Source organism: Sapajus apella, unplaced genomic scaffold, assembly GCF_009761245.1.
Source record: "Sapajus apella isolate SASKATOON/1434 unplaced genomic scaffold, GSC_monkey_1.0 scaffold25, whole genome shotgun sequence".
NCBI lineage: Eukaryota > Metazoa > Chordata > Mammalia > Primates > Cebidae > Sapajus > Sapajus apella.
The window spans coordinates 5,944,779-5,962,461 of NW_022436965.1; the positions used below are offsets into that span (position 1 = coordinate 5,944,779).

The window sequence follows — 17,683 nt, forward strand, 5'->3', positions numbered from 1 at the left end:
GAGAACCTGTCCCTTTAAAAAAAAAAAAAATAGAAAGAAAGAAAGGAAAGAATCCCTGACCTAGTGGCTAGTGGCTTCGTGATTCTTAGGGCCACAAAGACTTTAAGTGGATACTGTGCTTACAGTATAAGGGCAGATAGAGAATGGAGGATTATGTGGGTAGATTTTGTGCACCAGGCCTGGAGATGGCCCACATTATTTCTGTCCAACCTTCTCATCTCCATATGACACACCCTTCCCTTGTATCTTTCCCATTGGCAATTCCTGTGAAAAGTCTTATCCCTTGTTTTTATTGTCACCTTTTCCCTTATATCACCCTCAACGTGTTGAGCTTAACATTTCAATGAATAGATTTTCTACCTTAAGTGCATTCTGATTTTGAAGGTAGGCTATATGCTTCATTTTTATTTATGCAAGAAAAGTCGAGGCCAGGTGTGGTGGCTTACACCTGTAATCCCAGCACTTTGGGAGGCTGAGGCGGGTGGATCACAAAATCAGGAGATTGAGTCCATCTTGGCCAACATGGTGAAACCCCATCTCTACTATAATACAAAAAATTAGCTGGGCGTAGTGGTGTGTGCCTGTAGTCCAGCTACTCGGGAGGCTGAGGCAGGGAAATTGCTTGAACCTGGGAGGCGGAGGTTGCAGTGAGCCAAGATCGTGCCACTGCACTTCAGCCTGGTGACAGAACAAGATTCCATCTCAGAAAAAAAAAAAAGTTGAAGCCTTCTATATCTATTTGTCCAATTCAACAGTCAATAGGGACATATAACTAATGAGCACTTGAAATGTGGCGAGTCCAAATTAAGATAGGATGCAAGTTAAAAATACACTCCAATTTTGAAGTTTTAGTACAAAGAAAATAATGTAAAATATTTAATTAATATTTAATACAAAATATTATTTAATAGCAATTACATATTGAACTAATACAAATTTGGCCCTATTATTGGGCTAAATAACATATATTAAAACTAATTTAATCCTTTAAAAAAATTTTAATGTGGCTTCTGGAAGACAAAATAACATTTGAGGTTAACATCTATGGTTCAGCTGATATTTCTTTTAGACAGCTGTTGTTGAATAAAGATTCATAGAAGATTCATGGAGCTGCAAGGAATCTTAGAGATAAGCATCTAATCCAACTCTTTTATTGTAATCCCAGAAGCTGAATGAGCTGTTCCCATCCGTCTAGCTAGTAACAGCACACATAGGACTGGAATTCAGGTCTCTACACTCCGGGTGCAGAGCTCTTTTCATAGTCCATGGTATCCAACCAAACTAAACCAAACATCTCCTAGATTTTGGTTTCCAGTTCAAATCAAAATATACTCTGATTCTGAGTTACACATAAGCACCCGGAAAATGACAAGCCTTTTTCCAGTCCGATGTATTTTCAACCCTAGTCTTAAAACTGAGGTATAATTTCCCTGTCCCTGAAGAACTGCAGGCACAAGCAGGCAGACAGGCTGGTGCTTGACTCCCTCATGAACCCAGATAAATGAGGCCCTGAGGTCGTTCACCTTTGCCCTGGTCTTCTGCATTTCCCTTAGCTGAATGGTTAAACTCACAAAGAAATGCTAAGATAGTCTTATCTCTTCTGAGTTTTCTCTTAAAAGGATGGAAAGATGTGAAAACCTAGTATTTCACATGACTAGCCCTTTTTCCTAGCCAGGAGGTGGCACAGTGGATAGCTGTTAAGGGAAATAATGGATGGGTTTCATTTTCTTTTGTCTCATTTTCTGTTCTTGGCTTTCACTCTAGACCTATAGCCAAATTACCAAGGTCTGGAATATTTTCTGACCTTTTTGTCTTAGAATATTCCCAGGTTTTCCCCGCCCAACTCACTTTCCCTCTCTAACTCACCATTTCCATAGAATCACATTTGAACCATAGTGTATTTAGATAATGTTTTCAGTAGGGCTTAGATTTTTTAAAAAAAGTTTCTTTTCCTAAACAATGTAGTGCCAATACATAATCTTTCCCCCTTAGGAATTTTAAGTAATGACGTGATCCTTGAATCATATAATTTGCAGTTGCAATTGAAAAAAATGTAATTACCTTATTCAGTGTTCTATGTGAAACATAGTCACTAGACTGTGAGCTTGTCTCATTTTCTCTGAACTTTCTCACCATTTTCAGTGGTTTCTGGAATGTTAAATTCTGAAAAATATGCCTTGTGACCCATGACAACTTTAGACTAACACACTTACTGACACATTCATTATCATTATTTGGCTCTTTCACAAGAAACTTCTGAGGCATACTATAGTTAACTACTTTGCTCACTTCAGATCATCACCACTGTTGACGTAAGTGAATGCTTGAGAAAGGGAGCACAAACCTTCATGTCTTTATATATTTTTTTGAAAATATTTGATGCCTTAAGGTGTGCTGATAACCAAACTCAGCATTTCTCCAGGGATATTTTTAAATTTTTGCTTTGTTCATTCAGAGGAGAAATGTACACATATGATGTATTTTGCAAATGAGCATAATCTTCACTAAGATATATAAAATACACTTTCAAAATGTTATTTATAGTATGTCTCATTTTAAGAAAAGTGGACAAAATAAAATAAGCTTACAGAGCAAGTAAATCCCCAAAAACCATTTATCATAAAATGATAACTGTGCAGCTTTCTTGATTCAGTAGGGCATTGGCTCTGGAGGTAGAGCCCTCAAGTATAGATAATGGCCCCATCTCTTGCTAGCAGTGCTACTTTCTGCAAGTTATCTCACGTCCTCCAGCCTTGGTTTCTTCCACTGCAAAAAGGTTGTGGTAAACAATCATTGCACTGATCCTTGTAAAGTACTTAACACTGTGATAGGGACATGAACTCTCAACAACTGGTAAGTGTTTTATCATTTATAATAGTATACCTTCTGCAATCTAAAGTCAAAGATTTTAAATAAAGGGTACATCAAATAAAATACTTTTCTTTAAAATCCTTAGTCAGCCAGTCCTGGTTCCACTTGGAACCAGTACTGAATTTCTATACATTTTCTATAATTTATAGAGTTGAGACTAGCAGGCTTCAGACTTAATAGACAGCACCAACTTCAGGGGCAAGTACGTATGAACTTGGTGCAGAAGAACTTGTTTGAATTGTGGTTCTAGCACATACCATGTGACTTTGGGCTTGTCTTTAGGCCTCAGTTTTCTCTTTAGTGAAACACGTGAACTGATTAAGTCTTTTCAAAGAAACTTACTTAGAATAAACTCATAAACCTTAATGTGCAGCATTTAGTTTAGACCAAGCTTGTCCAACCCATGACCTGTGGGCTGCCTGTGGCCCAGGAAGGCTTCGAATGTGGCCCAACACAAATTCGTAAACTTTCTTAAAACATTATGAGGTTTTTAAAAATGATTTTCTTTTTTAGCTCATTAGGTATCCTTAATGTTAGTGTATTTTATGTGTGGCCCAAGACAATTCTTCTTCCATTGTAGCCCCGGGAAGCCTAAAGACTGGACATCCTTGTTTAGTCCTTAAAACCTCAAATGTCATAGAACACATCTATGTCTTTTTCTTTTTCTTTTTTTGAGACAGGATCTTGCTCTGTTGCTCAGGATGGAGTGTAGTGGCATCATGGCTCACTGCAACCTCTGTCTCCTGGATTCAAGCTATCCTCTCACCTCAGCCTCCTGAGTAGCTGGGACTGTAGGCATGTGCCACCATACCTGGCTTATTTTTTCAATTTTTTTTGTAGAGATGAGGTCTTGCTATATTACCCAGACTGATCTTGAACTCCTGGACTCAAGCGATGGCCTGCCGTGGCCTCCTAAAGTGCTGGCATTACAGGCGTAAACCACCATGCCTGGCCTATCTATTTCTTATAATGAGGCATTCATTGTGTATCTTTCCTTCTAGTCATCAAATCGAAATATGCCCTGTTCTGTGAAACAGGATGAACAAAACAGACTAAATCCCTGCTCTCATGGGACTTACATCATGGAGGTGGTGGTGGGGAGAAATGAAATTAAGAAATAATAAGGTGACATTGGTACCAAGGATGATGAAGCAGGGAGGTCAGCGTGGTTACAGAGGAATGAGCAATGGGAACTGTGGGCAGAGACAGGGCAGCAAGCTAGGTGGGATCACATCTCAGGGGTATTTGTGCCATTGTAAGGACTTGGGCTTTTACTCTGTGTAAGGAGAGACACTCTGGGGAGTTTCGAGCAGAGGAATGCCATAGTCTGAATTCTCTTACTGTTATGTAGGGAATAGACTGTAGCAGGGACAAGGGAGGAAGCAAGTCAGGCAGGAAGAAGCTAGAGCTGTGATCCAGGCCAGGGATTATGATGGCGTGGTCTAGAGGGTAGCTGGTGGTAGTGAAACATGGTTGGGTTATAAATAGGTTTTGGAGGTAGAGCTGACAGGATTTGCTAATGAAATATGTGGAATATGAGGTGGAAAAAGTGGCTTCAAGGATGACTCCACGGTTTCTGACCCAAACAAAAGAAAGAATGAAGTTGCCTCTTAGTGAAAGAGAGAAGGCTAGGAAACACATTTGAGGGAGAAAATGAAGAGTTCACTTTTGGACAGGCTAAGATTGAGATTCAAGTGGAGATGTCAGCTAGGCAGATGGATGTCTTATCTGATAATCACTGTCATTTGTTAAGTGGTGTCCTTAATTACCTGTCAGACTCTAGGTTAGGAACATTATACATGTTACCTCATCTAAATGCTCATAATAACCCTCCAACATAGGTACTGTTATCATTTGCAGATGGTGAGACTGAAGCCCAGGGAGATTATGACAAAGGCCACATAGCTAATATTTAATGCATATGGTTCTCCTTGAAGCCAAAGCCCTCCTCTTACATACAGTGTCACTCACTACGTAGCCACAAAAGGAGGAGGATGGGTGTCAGAAACACCCATCCTGAGCTGAGTTCATGCTTGCATGAGGAGTTTGCTGTATGGCTTATATCCATTGCCTCAACCTCTTTCTGTCTTAATTCTCGTGGATACCTTGAAGGTTATTGAATTCAGGTCAGAAATATCATTTACTATTTAAGGGAAGAAAGATGCTGATGATATATACTTGCAATATATTTTACTTCTGAGAATTACAAGTAATTTTTAGCACCAAATACTGTAATTCAAGGGAGTAGTAAGAACTGTCATGTAATGAAATTATTCTTTCCAAAGGAAACAAGCTTGGATGCTGATCTATGTCCATTATTGTCTTCTTTTATAGCAGAATTAGGCATTTGGCCATGAATTTTCATTTCTAGCATAACCTAATCTAAAACCAGCTTCTTATTCATGATGCTACTGAGCAAGTGAAGTTTTCCAATCTATGTTTCATGATAGCCTTTAGATGAACAAGCAGAAGTATAATCATGAAGTTCTCATTTGCATAAGCATCCTCTTGACAGGCCATCAGACATCTTTATTGTTCTTGGGTACATTTCATGGGCTGCTGAAAGCGTGCATAATGATCTCTAGCAATTCATCTTTTTACCTAGCTTAATGGCCCTTGTTACATATCAGGAGAATGATGGAGTGAAAAGACAGTGTGTCTAGGGCCTGCCTGCCTAGGAATATGGAGAAAATTACGTTGGGAATAAATTATATTAGCTTCTTCTCATCATTCATTTACCTTTTGTATATTTCATCTCACTATACTAAACAATCCTGGATGACCTGGGAAAAAAGTTGTGTACCTTCTCACCAACAGGCTCAGATTCCTTGTTCGTTGTCAAGATAATAGAGACCAATTATATTATCTCATGAGATCATCTTCTTCTAAATTAACAGACTTCTCTGCACTAGTTAACAGGGTGAATGCGTTCATTTGGGTTAGGGTTGGGTGGAATTCTTACTTTTATAACTCTTGTTTTTTTGAAATGATTTTGGAGATAAAGCACATAAAAAATCAGTATCTTGATAGAGTCGTTTTAAATAAATATTTGATTGAATTATCTTTTTATTGTTTCTTTCTTGGCCTCAACTCAACAAGAATGATGGTGGTGACGGCTGACTCCCTGGTGGTGCAAGAGACTTACCTCTGGCTGGTCTGTGACAGAGAAGGGACCCAAACCCAGTACTGCATAATTTTCTGTGGATATTGTCATCCCCAATTTCCCAGTCAGAAACTGAGACTTAAATTCTAGTCTGAGATTCTTCACTTGATTGTGTGTAAATTCATGCCCCTTAGCATAATACTAGTTCGATTTTAATAGTTACTGTAAAGGAAAATTTTTTCACAGGACTAATGTCTCCTCTGCTTTCAGAGAGAAGTGCAGCGTGCTATATCTTACTCTTATTCAAACTTTTAGTTGGTTGCACAAGCAGGAAAAAATCTTGAGTGGCCATGTGCCTCAATGGAAAGAGTGGAACAAGAATTCAGGGCAGTCCATTTTTGGGTTCTCTTTGTGCAAATTATATAACTGAGCCTCAGTTCCTTTGTATGTGAAATGGGATAATAACCACTAATTTACATTCTGTTGTGAGAATTAGGTTATGCTGTATTCTGTTCATTAGGGCTCAATAAGTGGTAGTTATTCTTACTACTATAAGCTAGTTTGTTTGAACAATATTCCAATTTCAAAAAAAAAGAAAATCTCTCACCAAATGTCAGAGTATAGTACATCCAGAAGATTTTAGAACGAAAATTAGGGAAAAATATTAAAAGCCATTACCTTTTTTTTCTTTTTTTATCCCGTGCTGCTGCACAAATTAACATAATGCCATTACTTTTATTTAAATATTTTAAGTAACAATTACTTCTGACTCTAAATTACTACACAAAACATGAAGAAAAATAGAATAAAAGTAAGTTATCCATGATCCTTCAATCTGTTGTTAAGTAATATTAGTATCTATTTCCTTTCTCTTTTTTTTCTAATATTTCATATAAATATATCCACATACATATAAAACAAAATTTGGATTATATTTTGTACAAATCTTCATACTGCTATTCTACATTATATTGCAAACATTTCCCTCATTGTTAAATATTCTCTGAAATCTTAAGTTTTATTGGCTGTGGAGGGTGCTGGCTGTGGTATATCCTATAATTTATGTAACCATTCTCTTCTTGTTGGACATTTAGGTCATTTTAAAATTTTCATTATTATAAGTGATATTTTAGTGAACATCCTAATGCATAAATATTTATGTGAATCTCTGATTACTTTCTTAGAATTACTTCTTAGGTGTCAAAATGTGAATAATATTTAAAAATTATAGTTTTAAAAAGAAAGGCCATCATAGAAGCATAATATATCAGCCACACTGAATTTCTAACCTCTTGGAACACAGTAACTAGTCTGCACTCTTGGTAGCAGAAGTTTTATCTTATTCATTTTCCTACCCTTTTTGTGTTCCATGGTATCTGTTCTGTTAAAGTCAACTCGTTTGCTGAATGAATGAATAAATGAATACATATACACTTTGAACAGGAGTTAATTGAATCTAGACCTGTTTCAGTTAGAAATGTGCTTGAATTAGCCCTTTCTCAGTACCATATATATACCTAAGGAACTCTTGAAAACATTCATAAGCCTTTATAATGACTATTATGATAATTCTTATTCCTAAGGATTCTTTTATTTTTATTTCATATTTTTGAATATCCCAATATGCTTACCTGGGAGTAGATTGAATAAATAATCTGAGAGTTCTTTTTCTCCATTATGTTTCCACTTTGCTAGAAGTGGAATATTGGGGAGACGTCTCTGTATGTCTTATAGTGTAAGGAGATTATGGTAAAGGAATAAACATCATGTGCTTGCTCTTTTGGAAGGGAATTTAAAAGTCATTAAAGATAATTTCATGCTTGAAAGCGCTTACCAAGGGGGTAAGCAGCTTTTAATACCTCCAGTAATAAAAAAACCTCACTATCTCCTAAAGCCAATCAGTTCATATTTGGACAGTTATTTTGTTAGTGAGTTGTGCCAGGACTGAATTCTTCCTAGTTTCTGCACCGCCTCTTGGCTCACACTTAGCTCCTGTGCCATGTCCTCTGCCACTTCCTCTTGCCTATGCCCAGCCAGTTCTCTCTGACCTCTGGCCACTGGCTCCTGGTCAGCACAAGGCTCCTGTCTGTATAGGAAGCGGGGCTCAATGTACAGGAATCTGGGATTCAAACCCAGGATTATTTGGTCAAAGCCAGGCCTTTTAAGAAATTATTGTTGGAAAATATACATATTTATCATGTTAGCCATTTGTAAGTGTGCAATTCAGCAGCATTAAGTGTATTTACAATATCGTATAACCATTACCACTATCCCAAAACATTTTTATCATCACCAACGTAAACTTTGTACTCATTAAATAATGACTCCCCATTCCTTCTCTCCCCAGACCCTGGTAACCTCTATTTCACTTTCCGTCTATGCCGTCTATGCTCTATGAATTCTCCTGCTCTATGTACTTCATATCAGTTAAATAATACAATGTTTGTTTCTCTATCTGAAGCCGAACCTCTTTTTACGACAGCACCCTACCTTCATAGCATCACTTTCTATCACTAAGGCAATTTGTTTACTTAACCTTCTTAAAGTCATTTGAGTACAAGAGCTGTCACACTTTTACAAAGATCTTGAAGGCTTGGGCAACATGTGATTTGATCCAATAGAAAGCACGGTAGGAGAAACAATGCTTTTCTTTGTTTACAACTATATACTCTTAAGACAGCTTTTCCTTTCTGTTCCAGATTTCTTTTTATGAAAATATGAAGAGTGGAGAATGAGGCCCTCCAATCCCAATAGCAGTTATTCTAGTTTTTATTCTGCTTTTAAAAAGAAATATCTCTATTATTTCTCCAATAAATTTGATAGCAGCTTTTAGGTTAAAAACAGTTTCTGATCTATTTTTTTATCATGAAATTTCAAACTTCCCCATTAATATCAACTCCGTAATCTTTCTCGGTGTTATAATTAAGCTGTAAGGCTTAAATAAATCTGCATACATTTCCATTCATCCTTCCTCTTTTCTCTTTTTGGGAATCAGATCTACATTTGTCCATTCAACTCTTCCAGCAACAGGTGCGTTGGTGGTATAGTGGCGAGCATAGCTGACTTACAACTCTTCCAGCATCTCCACAGGTTGACGACAGTTTAGCATTATTTGTAAATTTTCTCAGCATGCTGGATTGTAGTTATTTTACAGCATCTCACTGCTCACTTTAAATCTCTTTGCTAATCTTCAGCTTCCTTTTTCTGTAGCCATATTTAGTCTACTATTTTAAGTTTGAAAATCACTATTCTTGGAAGAGAAGTAATTTCGAAAGTAATAGGGGAGCAGTTCTCTTTTCACTTTGTTATTCCAGCAACATGATGTCATTGGTGCCAAACATCTGGTTTATTTCTCCCTGGTATTACTTTTGTTCCTAACATAAGCATGAGAATGCTTCTTGTTGTTCTTATAAATTATAGGTCTCAATCTATCTGTCCCTATTTTTGGAGAGTCCCAAAACTCTCTTGCATTTGTTCTTGAGAAGGCTCTCTTTCTTTTTTTTAATCCCAGCCCTTTGAAATCAGCAGTCATAATAGAACTATGCAGGAACCCCCATCCTTTCTCCCTTGGTGGAATCACCATCTGTGACTATGTAGACAAAATTGTCCATAGTCTGTGGACAGATGGATGCTATTTGACTCATTCAGAAGGCTCTTCCCACAGTCATGATTCTGTTTCTGCTGAGCCTTTTGAAGTCCAGACCTTCTTGTCATATTTTCAGCGACTCTCTGTCTGGCTATCAGAAATGTCAGGGTAAATTTCTTTTATCTATTGCTGTTGGAATGGAGTTGGGCAATTAACCAAAAGACAGTTAAAGTAGCAAATCATAAAAAGATACCCATATCTTTAATCTTTTGTATTAAAATATATTAATGAAACAAATATGTACACTTGCTGCTCTTTGACATAGGGCTGAGGTCTTTTTAAAAAAATTGCTTGCAGTTCCACATTGTCATTTTTGCATCATCTATAATTTTCAGTCTTGATTTCTTTTAAGTTTGTCAAGACCTTGTAAAGAAATCTGATGACAGAATCCATCTAGGTCTGTATTTGTTGTTATTTTACCTACATGCAGTTTAACAGTATTTTTTAGAAACTCTTTATCAAAACTTTCTAAAGCATATTTTACAAAGATAGTGAAAAGCCTTGGATGAGTGGAGGGTGGTTAAGAGGGCTTCTGCCATGTGCTCACATGACATCATTGATTTCATCCATGGTTCGTTATTTCACTTCACTAGCTGGTATCTCTCCAAGTAGCAGTTCCCCTGGCTACTTCCTCTCTCTATAAAGAAAAAAGTTGCTATTCGCTGCAGGCAGTAACTTGCCAGACCTACTGCTTTTAGTTTAGAGTCTCCAATCAAACATTGTAGAAATTTCCCATCATAACTCTTTCATGCCTCTGTGCCAGCATTGTAAAATAAATTAGAACGTATCTCTCATTTCTTCCATTTGGCCAGATAGTTTAATACCTATTTCATCAATAATATGATTTCTTTTCCTCTTATTTAATTCTTATGTGAATGCCTCTGCATCATCATTACCACCTAGGGTACATGGATTTTCACACAGGTGAGAGGTATTTCTTTACCTCCTTTCCGTATAGATATTTCTCTGGCATACTACTAAATCCCAGTGATTATTATGAGATTGTATTTACCACCTTATTCTCAAGTTCCCATGCTCTGGACTGGTCCCATACAACTATAAGAAACTATAAACGATACCTTGAGAGTATCATTTTGGGAACATTTTCCAATTGGAAATTGGAAAACAATATTCCAATTGTTTTCCTGTAGGAATTTCATGGCTCCTCTCCAGCTATTCTTTTTCCCCGTGACATTACTGCAGACCTTTATGGTAAATGGTTTCATGTTACCAAATAAGCATTGCTTTATATAAGCACTACTTTCTTTTCTCTCCTATATTAAGTTTGGAGACAACTTAATAGTCTCCAAGACTTTCCTGTCCTCATGACATGTACTCCAACCCTACTCAAAGTCCATTACTGTATTACCTAAAGACATCAAACAGAAAATATCCTATTCACCACTCACCTCTTCATAGTTAGCCGTTCACTTTCCCAACAGTCTCTCCTTTTGAAAGTCCTAACCATTAAGAAGAAAAGGCTACAAGAACCCCACCTGTGTGCCTGGGTCTTGTAGTCTTCAGCTTGTGACTTCTTAGGTGCCACAGTGCTGCTTCTTTTGTCTTCTAGCAGTGTGGTCATTCCTATAAGGACCCAAGTACTGAATCATGGATTAGTGGGCTTAGTATGTCTCAGTAGACTATTATAATCTAGAACTAGTCACCAGAAAGATGGACACAAGCTTGACTGACCGTATCTTATCTGCATGGAGCTTCTCACTATCGCCAATAAGGAGTGGTGACCATCATCCATCCTCTACTTCCCAGGGTAGCAACAAATTTCCTTTTACTAGTGGTAGTGGGATATCTTCTGGATATGACTCCTTGATGCTCCATGTACACAAAGACAGCAATGACCAATGTCCATAGAAGTAGCTGTACAGCCATTGCTGTACAATGTGTCAGGGACAAATGTAGTGTATGACTTTTCCATATATCTTTTTGCAAGATCATCCTATCCATCTCACCTCATTTTTGTGATAAGCTTAAAATCCTGAGCTTCATTTTTTCCCTTTGGGTTGTATTCTTCCATAGTGAACTGTATACTCTTGTATCACCTCAGTGTCTAGTGTAGTGTGTTAGAAAACTTAGAACTGGCTAGGTACAGTGGCTCATGCCTGTAATCCCAGCACTCTGTGAGGCCAAGGTGGGCAAATCATAAGGCCAAGAGATTGAGACCATCCTGGCCAACATGGCGAGACCCTGTCTCTACTAAAAATACAAAAATTAGCTGGGCATGGTGGCGCATGCCTGTAGTCCCTACTTGGGAGGCTGAGGCAGGAGAATCACTTGAACCTGGGAGGCAGAGGTTGCAGTGAGCTGAGATTGTGCCACTGCACTCCAGGTGACAGAGTGAGACTCCATCTCAAAAAAAAAAAAGAAAGAAAAATTATAACTTAATAAAGATTTTTAAGTTAATTCACATAAGCTAAAATTCCACTTATATGAGCAAAGATTTTGGGAATTTTAAAAATTTTATTTATTTATTATTATTATTTGCTTCTGTTTGATAACCTTGGTACTAAGATTTTGGGGTCATTTTTGAATAATAATTTGCAGTTGCTGAGTTTTTAGTCTATGACTTGCTATACTGCATTTCCTTAGCGAGTTGCAAATATTCAAGCAGCAAGATATGTGGTCAACTTCTAAATAGTATGGTTGTGTTTTTTTCTGTGTTATTCAGCATTAACATTATTCTGTGAACCCCAAATATGACCTCTTTGCTTCTATCAGGAAAATAGAAATTCTTCTCTAAGAAATGGCATCACTGCATTGGTAGACTAAAGTTGCAGTGATCCGGTGCCTATATTAATCCCAAAGAGTCATCATTTGAAAAATTAAATTTAAGTCTTAAATAAAACATCCATAAAATGTAAATGTAATCTCCTCTTTTCTTTTCTCTCTCAGGCTAAGCCCCTTGTTTTTCCATTTGCTGCCAAATGCAGGCTTCCCATGGAATTCATTCTGATCAAATTTTGTAACTGAGAATATTAGGCTTGCCAGTTTCAGAAGGGTTCTTCACAGACATCTAAATCAAACTGTCTTGACTTGAGGTCAGAGAATTGGAAGCAGCAGAATTTTATGTCTACTATGTTTTTCTGGTATCCAAAGCTTTCAGCAGATTATTAAAGGGGCCTATGTCCCAAACATAATCATTTTTATAGACAGATTATAAGAAGAGATATCACTTTCCAAAACAGCAAAATGTTAAGAAGCTCACATTCCCACTGATGTTCTTCTCTTTGCCTGTTACTTTTTCCTCTTCTTGGAAAGAACAATTGAGGATTTTTCTGAAACATCCTGATTTTTGAGTCATGTGGAGGTGCCTTTTCTCATAGTCGATGTGGCAAACCACAGTGCTGGCTGCGTTGTCAGTGCAGAGTTACAAGGTGAATGTGAGACTGCTCCTACCAGCTGTTGCCTCAGTGGCCAGATAGGTAGGCACATCAGTAGGCAGCGTCCAGGAAGAACCTGATTCTCTTAACAATGGCAGCTCTCAGCACATTTCCACTGCACATATATCTAAGGTTAAAGTTTGCCCATTAAATATACTTGTAAAGATTTTTTTCAAACAGGTGATGAAACTCAAGGCATCTGTCAGTTTCATTTGTGTTCTTCCTGCTATGCTAGAGATGTGATCCAAAGCTGTTTTTGTATTTTATAACCCACAAATTGCATCTCTTTTAAATTGAAAACAACTAAATGGACTAAAAAAAAGTGTAACTTTAATGTATACAGGAAGCAGAAAGACACAGTACTTACCAAGTTCTTTTTCTGATAGTTTATTATTGTATTTCTTGGTCTATATAACTTTCATTATGAACTCTATCAGCTTCCTGAGAAATTATTCTGCAGATCAATAATTTGTATTTGAGTAAATGATAACTCAGATACTTCAGTAAACTTTAAATTGTCTACTCAATTTTTTTTTAAAAAAAACTGTAGGCACAAGTATGATACTATGCATTGTCTTAAGATAGTTTCTGTTTTTGGGCTATTAGCTATGGGAAGTTGAGTCAACATTAGTTAGAGAATGGCGGAATAAGTAGTTGAAAAATTTGTTACAAATGAGGGCAAATATGATCCCCCCTGTCTCTGAGCAGCTGATCTGTTACCAAACCCCAGTTGTAGCTGCATCTCTGAGAATATTGTAGGAACATGACCACAGACACCAATCTGTGCTATCACTTAGCATGGGACACAGGGAAATACTTCTCATTGGCCTTTAGTAAGCAGAGTAAAACAACTATTATTGTAAGATACATGTGTTATGCTCCCCCATCTCACACCCCCAGGGATCTAAATCAGGAGATCCATGGGATCTTTCCCACTTTTGTTTGTTTGTTTTTGTTTTGTTTTGTTTTGTTTTGTTTTTGAGACAGGGTCTTGCTTTGTTGCCCAGGCTAGAGCGCAGTGGTGTGATCTCAGCTCACTTCAGCCTCAACCCCCCCAGGCTCAAGTGATCCTTCCACCTGAGCTTCCTGAGCAGCTGGGACTACAGGCAAGTGCCACCATGCTCAGCTAGTTTTTGTAATTTTTGTAGAGACAGGATTTTTCATGTTGCTCAGGCAGGTCTTGAATTTATGAGCTCAAGCGATCTACCCACCTCGGCCTCCCAAAGTTCTGGGATTATAGGTGTGAACCACTGCGCTCGACCCTCCCACATTGTTTAAATGAAAGCGCTGACATTTTAAGTATTTAACTTTCCTAATTTAGAGTAAGACTTTGAATTGACAGGGAAAGTATTGCCAAATAGCTTCAATTGCTTTAGTTTACTTGCCTTAATTTCTTCTCTCTTCAAACTCTTTCTCTTTCCTTTTCCTCCTCCTTCCATTTGTTGGAACTGTATGTGGTTTGGGTATTGTCCTAAGTGATGTTCAGAGTCAACACAATGTATATCAAATTTTCCCGTAATGTGAACCGAAAAATAATTGGGATATGAGAAAGGATAGACTGACGTGTGTCCAGATGCCTTCTCTGTTGTACCTGTTTGTGGCACATTGCCCTCTTAACCCGCTAGGAGATACAGTAAGTCAACCTGCTCAACACATCTGAAGCAGATGTACTCATGAAATGTTGATGATTTCACTATACCTTTTCCACTAAGAGATAGAATGGGCCTCCTCCCATTTTTGCAGCCGTTATCTATTTCATCTATTAACTGAGACTACAGAGTGTGCCTGAGCATTCTTACTCACAGAACTAATGAGAAAAGTTTTAAAACAATTTATTATGCAAGTGGTTTGCTTGACTTTCTTGCTAAATGACCATTGGAAGTTAATAGGAATCATATTATTATCAGAAGGTTTTAAGACAACAGTAGTTCTCTCCCTAGTCCACTACCAAAATACATTGTGGTATACTAATTTACAGAAATTAGGGTGCTAGGTACTTGTTACTATGCTTTCATCAGAAAAGCATGTAAAAGCATTACATTGTAGATTGTTTTCTTTCCTATATTTTAAAGCCACTCATAGCTGAGTGGTATGGGAGAAGTCTGTGGTTTATACATTTTGAGAAATTCAAAAAGTTCTACATTACTGCCAAGCCTGCTAAAGTAATTTGGAGGAATTTATTTACTATTATGCTTCCTTACTACCATTTACAAGCACTGATTTGTTCAAAACTAGATGTTTTGCGTTGGAAGTGGAGATTCATATTTAGCCTCTGAGGGTCCAGCCATGGTTTTGCTGGTGCCGACAGTTCAGGGGATTTGGCTCCTGTGGTCTCTTGTCAATATGGTCTCTGGGTAGTCAGGTACCCACACTGTCCTTTTTCAGGGAATGAGATCTCTGGCCTAAATCCCTCGTTAGCCCAGGACCTGGCCCCTTCACCTATTCCCTCTTATTCTGTATCTGGAGACTTTGCCTCCTCACTGGTTTCTTCTTACCCCAGAAACAGTCTTTCAAATTCAGAATCACCATCTGCTTATTGAATATTTTCTCCTGAAGATATTCTGAGACACTCTTGGAAACAGATACTGGTCACTGAAAATTTTAATTTATTCCACATTTTCCAAATGCCATAATGGAGTGTAAAGATACAAAGATGAATAGGATTCACTCCTACCCACCAGAGATGTACAATCTAGTGTGGGAGACAGAGCTCTAAGTATGGAATAATGATAGTGGCTAGCACCTATTGAGCCCTGGCCTGTGTAGTTATGGCGGTAAGCCTTTGACATAACTTACTCCATGTAATCCTAGCCAGTTCTGTTGGTATCAGTATCTCCATTTCCTAAGTGAGGAAAGCAAAGCACAAAAAAGTTAAGCAACTTGCCCAGAGTCCTTCTGGTGACAAGTGGCAAAGTGGAGACTTAAAACCAGGCAGTGATTCTTAATATTATGTGATAAATGCATTTAAAATATGTCCGGAATGGGCTTTGTGAATTCCAGAAAGGAAACTAAATTCTACCTAAAAAGAGAAGGCTGCTCAGAGGGAATAATGTTTGACTTGAGACCCACACAAAGAGAAAGGAAGGAAGCTTGCAGAGGAGCCTCGGTGACAAGGAGCATGCCATATTGTGGGGACAATGGGAATAGGGGAGCAGACTTGGCCTTGTCACTTTCTGCCTTTTTGGTTGATGCGTTTGTCTCTGCCTAAGATTTTTTGTCTACCTTTGTTTCTGCTTCCATGTTGACTCCCCCTGGAGCTGTCACTCTCTTTTAAACTTGGAGAGCCTTGTTTATGGCACTGATGTGGTGCCCAGTGCATTCTGCTTTGTACTAAATATGCTTTATCTCCCCTTTGTGTCAGCACCAAACTGTGTTCTTTATAATTCGTAGCAACTCAGTGCACATTTGTTGAATTTTGAATGAATGCTAATCCAGGCAAGACAAGCAAATTTCTCAAGTAAGTCAGAATAATCCCTAGTTCTTTCCAGACGGAATGGTAATCAATTTGCTTCAGGAATAAATTAGCCAATGGATGTTCGATAACATAACTAACCCCAGGTAACTCAATTTAGCTGCCGAAGCCAGCCTTTAAAGATGCAGTTTATCCACTGGCCATGGGATATTGATCATGATTACTGGGGCAAGCCCTAAAATTCTATCTTTAAAATTGTATTTATATTTGGCATGTATGCTTCACTCTGTATTCTTATTAAAAGTACACTTTAACTTGAGAATTCCATTAGAATCATTAAATTTTTAGAATAGAAAGCTTAACAGTGTTTAAAAATAAATTTTCAGTGGCTTCATGATGTCAAACACCCACTTGAAAGCTGAAAAGTATGTTAAACATACTTTAGTATTTATGTCCCAGTTTGCTTTTTCTGATTCACAAAAAAGATTTGATTTGATTACAAAGAAGAAAACACAGGGATAGAGACAGAGTGAAAAAGAAAAGAAAGACGAAAGGAAGGAAGAAAGGAAGACAAAAAAGAAAAAGAATAAAAGAGAAAGACTTGTTTTGTGATTATGTAGACATAACTCGGGAATCTCAGAGCCATGCTTACCTCTCCCTCTCCATTAGCTGCCACAAACAACCCACCACTAAATAGTAAATTCTAACTCCAAAATGTCTTTGATATTCCCTCTCTTACTTATTTCCATGTCACTGCCTGACTTCAAGCTTTTATGAAGCTTGAAGTTATCTATCAAATTGTAACTGATCTCCTAACTCTCATTTATGTGTGTGTTCTGCAAATCATTGCTGACATATCTGTGCAAATCTGAGCATGTCACTTCCCCAGTAGAAGATATCCATTGGCTACCTGTTAATCTCCATGACCAGAGATTCTGTCCACCTCTCCAGCCTCATCTTGTGAGCTTCATTCCAATCATCTCATGCTTTTAGCTTTTGCCTTGAGTGGCCTGATAAACCTGCCAAATTTCAGTTCAAGCCTTAGCTCTCTGTCAAGCTTCCCCAGTCCCTCAGCCAGGCTCCAATGCTCCTTGTACCTGCAGTGGGTCAGGTGCTTTACATCAGTTGTACTCTTTAGTTCTCACATAGCTGTTTAAGGTGGGTGGTCTTTGTCTCCACTTTGCAGGTGAGAAAAGTGAAGCCCAAAGAGCTTAAATCGTTTGCTGATGGTCACACAGTAAGAAAGTCTGTGGCAA

General features: G+C 37.9%; 1 protein-coding gene across 1 annotated transcript in view; it reads left to right on the forward strand.

Moving 5' to 3' along the window:
• NIBAN1 (niban apoptosis regulator 1) overlaps nucleotides 1–17,683 on the forward strand; it is a 158,456-nt gene that overhangs the window by 16,138 nt on the left and 124,635 nt on the right. The gene's annotated exons all lie outside the window — the stretch shown is intronic.